This window comes from Trachymyrmex cornetzi, unplaced genomic scaffold (genome assembly GCF_001594075.2).
Source record: "Trachymyrmex cornetzi isolate Tcor2-1 unplaced genomic scaffold, Tcor1.1 scaffold1787, whole genome shotgun sequence".
NCBI classification, from domain to species: Eukaryota; Metazoa; Arthropoda; class Insecta; order Hymenoptera; family Formicidae; genus Trachymyrmex; species Trachymyrmex cornetzi.
In genome coordinates, this window is record NW_017296404.1 from 21,546 (window position 1) to 26,356 (window position 4,811).

The following is a 4,811-nucleotide window of genomic DNA, read 5'->3' on the forward strand; positions in this document are numbered from 1 at the left end:
GCTACTATAGGTGATAATGGGGATCCCATGGGGGTTCCAAAAATTTGTTTATAAAATATACCATTAAAAATAAAAACTGTTGAATTTAATATCAATCTAAATGCAATCAAGAATTCCTCTAAAGTAATCTTTGTCCCCATAGATATAGATTCCCATCTCCTAACAACACTATCAGTTGCCAAATCTATAGGTATGTTAGTGAACAATGAAACCACATCCAGTGAAACAAGTGATGAGTTAGAATCAAGTTTAATATTTTTTAATCTTTCAATTAAGTCAAAACTATTTTTAATGTAACTAGGAGCTTTGAGAATTGTATCATTAATAATTTTATGTAAATAAAATGATAAGTTATTGTTTCACACATCTTGTAGCCGGAAATATTCAGTGTAATACCCATAAAAGCTTTGTTGAAACAAATGCAAATGCGTATACACAAGATGGCCTATTATAACGAAAGGAACCGATAGGCGATCGAAATAGGCGACCACTATGCACATTATACTATTACAGAGAATAGCCACGTATTTTTTCTTCTTTTCAAACAAATTAGTTGTACACAGTAGCAGATATACACATAAACATTAAATAAATGTGATATAATACAGTATAATAGCCGAGAAACTTCGATCAAGGACAAACAGCTCCTGCTACCAAACAATAACAGAAAGCATGATGAAATCGTACAGCGCAGCGCGCTGTGAGTCGCATTCGCAGCGCCACGACTCGTTTCTGTTATCATCGTTATGACAAATATTGTTAATGTATCCTTCCTTCGGCAAAATTGTCACACTTTATCCACAATCCTTTTCTTTGGTAATAACAGCAACACTTTTTAAATAAAACGCATGTATTGCAAATGTAAATTAGTTATTTCAATTAAACTAATTTGTTGCAATAGCAATGATAATATTAACAAAGATGAGTTTGTTCTATGAGCGTACTGATAAATGCTAACAGACATAATTTCTTTGTTAAACCACCAAATTTCCTTAGTTACAGATGTTAATTTCGCGCAGCAAGCTATAGCTTTGCTAAATCAGCAAATCTATTTTTTTCCGTTAAGAAAAACGACCGGAATGGGACAATAGGCACAACAAGCTGATTCTGTTACATGACAACGCTAGGCCACACGTTGCAAAACCGGTCAAGAAATAGTTGGAAAGAGTAAAGTGGGAAATTCTGCCACCCCCCTCCCCCCCGCCGTATTCACCGGACATTGTTCCTTCAGATTTCCATTTGTTCCGATCCATGCAGTCGGCCCTTTCTGGAGAACGATTCCATTCTTATGAAGATATCAAAAAATGGCTTGATGAATGGATCGCTTCAAAAGAACCAGATTTTTTTCATTCAAGGAATCCGTTTATTACCGGAAAAGTGGGAGAAAGTTGTCGTTTCCGAAGGAGCATATGAATAAACTCACTTATACAGATTTGTTTAAATAAACACATCTTTTTCTTTTCAAAAAGGCGGAAACTTATTCCCATACCCAATATATACTTTTATACTTTTATTTAAAATAAGACATACCCAGCAGATAAAATTATATCCATAGTAGAAATGTCCCAAGCCAAATCTTACCTCTCTCTGTTTTATTTGCAACATAAACTGCCAAATCTAATTGAAATAAATAATTTAATAAGCGTTAAATATATTCCACCATTCTTGATAGTTCGGACACTTGCATAAATTTTATCAAATGGATGAATAAATTTAAGACATTATAATAAAACGTCAATTATATCACTTTGTCGCAGATATTAAAGAGCAACCCTATCCCTTACGTTTAATGACATTTTTGTTACTTTTAGCTTCAATATGTGTCAAAATCAATCCATTTTTTAGTTTCAAAGCAAAGCGTTCACATTAATGTATGAACGTAGTAAATAATAAATAAAATTTGAGCCCAATTTAATACACTTTCCAGAGTTAAGTTATGTAACTACAATGTTTCAACGACATATCCGGTAAAAAATTTTTCATTAATGAATACGTATAAATATGTATAAACTTACATAAACAAGCATAAATATTCATAAACATATATAATTATGTATGAAGTATGTCCATAAATGTTCATACATCCTTTTTTATTTGTAAAATTACTTTTTAGTGTAATAGAAATAATAAAAGTAATATGAAAATATAAAAAATAATTAAAAAGGTAATTTTCGCGTTATTTCTTTTAGAAAAAATCAAGTTTGAAGAAATGTAAAAAATTACTTACGTATAATCATATATAAAATTATGCATAATTGTGAATGAGCAATTTTTTAAATATTTTTCCAAATTTGTTTTTTTTTTAAATAAACGATATGAAAATTATCCCTTTAATTATTTTTTACGTTTTTACTTTACTATTATTATTTCTATTACACTAAAAAGTAATTTTACAAAAGAAAGAAGGGTGTATGAACATGTATGGACATATTTCATATATAATTATACATGTCTATGAATATTTACGCGTGCTTATGTATGTTTATACATATTAATAAATATTCATGCATGAAAAATTTTTTACCGGGTATTGAGTAGAAGCAAGGTCGACATATAGAAATGGTTAAAAAATAAATAAATGGTTAAAAAAAAATAAATAAATAAATAAAAAATAAAAATGAATATAATAAAACACTATGAATTTATTAATTTGACATATTATATTCTTTTACATGTATTTTTAGGATATTTGTACATATCAACACCAACTACAAAACCCTTATAAATTATTTTCAATTCTATATGCCAAAATGTATTGATTTTTAGAATATTCATATTATTTTTCAGAATATTCATAGTGTGATAGTAGGATACAGATCGTACGATAGTAGAATATTGACAGTACGATACTATGATAGTAGAATATTGATAGTATGAAATAACTTTCAAAAACTTGCTTTTGTTATATAAAATAACAAATAATTTTTGAAACTTTTCTAGCTTATCCTTACCTGTGGCGTTAGAATGTATAAGTATTCTAAAATATATAAAAGAATAACTCAATTGTTATGTAATAACACAATTTTGTACATAATCATTCATTGATATTTATGTAGATATCCGGATTTTGAGCGCCAGTAAAATTATGCATAAGAAGTTAAAATTCTAAAATATAATTTTGTTATAGTTATTTACCTGTTCACGTAAATCCTCATCGAGGTTATAACTGGACAATTTGTGAAGAATTGCTACCGTCTCATTTATCTGAAATTATGTCAACAAAAAACGAAAGTTTGATTAATTATATACATTAACAGACACCGCGCCGATGACCTTGACATATGTTATCAAGATCATGGCCCTGAGAAAACTCCGACAGGTTTTAGGTGGCGGTGGTTCTTCGTTAAAAAATTATTAACAAAAATTTTAAGAAGAATATTCTTTTTCAACCATATAAAACAGAAATTTTCTGCTTTAAAGTATGTTTTACAACTTTCCACGCGAAGTAAGTCCCACTCCGCCTTCCCCCCTGCTTGGAGGCACACGACTTTCATATTTTCTTATATAATTTTTGTTCTTAGAACAGAAAATTTTTTCCTGCTTTACTCTGCATGCATGGTTTTCGATACATGATTTGATTAGGGTTAGGTTATTATATACTCATGAGTGTGTAATAACCTAACCCTAATTAAACCATGTATCGAAAACAATGTATGCAGAGTAAAGCAAGAAAAAAATTTTTTGGATCATTATTGGTTAAAAAGTTATTAACAAAAGAAGTTTGAAAAATAACGTATCATTTCTGCTATATATGCAATATTAAATATTATTCTACATAGATTTTGACTTTCAACACGAAGCAACTTTCACCCCCCTCCCCCCTGCTTTAAGGGCGCACGGCTCTCATCTTTGAATCTCACCCCTCCCCCTTCCTGCTTTAGGGGCGTACGACTCTTACCTCCGACTCCCACCCCCCTTCATCCCTGCAAAGAGGCGCATGACTTTCACCTTCGACTCTTACCCGCCATCCCTCCTACAAAAGGGCTCACGACTCACACCTTTGACTTTCACCCCCCTCCACCCTTGCAAAGAGTTGCTGCACTTCTATAACTGTCTGTTTGACAACATATGTCAAAGTTGCCGTCGTCGGCACGGCGCAGCGTCCCTTACAGTGCACGACTATCAAACATATTTTAAAGCAGGGAATTTTCGTGTTATAGTTGAATTTTCTTTGTTAATAACTTTTTAACGAAGATCGATCGCCACCTAAAACCTGTCGGAGGTTACTCAGGGTAATGATGACAACATATGTCAAGGTCAAGGTCATCGACGTAGTGTCCGTTAATGTATATAATTACCAAAGTTAGTAGTAAAACTGAAAACTTTGCATTCAATGAATCAGATTTCAAATAAAACTTTGACATGTGTAATTTTATTGTTGCTTGTGCTTATTATTCTAGTTATAAATAGTTATTAATGCTTTTGTTCTGTTATAATATATACCTTATTATAAACAGTTTGACATATGTACTGTTATGTGAGAAATAAAACAGTCGTTAAAACGAATCCAAAATAGCTATTTAAATGGACGATGGCATAAATAAATTTCCATATATTTAAATGCAGACCTCCAAGCAAATAATACATTGATAGACAGAAACTTAAAGCTTCTTTAAAGTACCATACCATCTGTATTAACATTTGTACTTTGAATACTTTGTTTAGTTTGCGTGATAAGGCATAGTTGTAGATGGACGTGCCTGTAAATAAATTGTAATTGTTATAATTATTCAAACCAAGAGACATACACGTGTTACGTCCAACGGACACACGCAGCCTTTTTTTCTCTTTCTCACTTTACGGAGACCTGG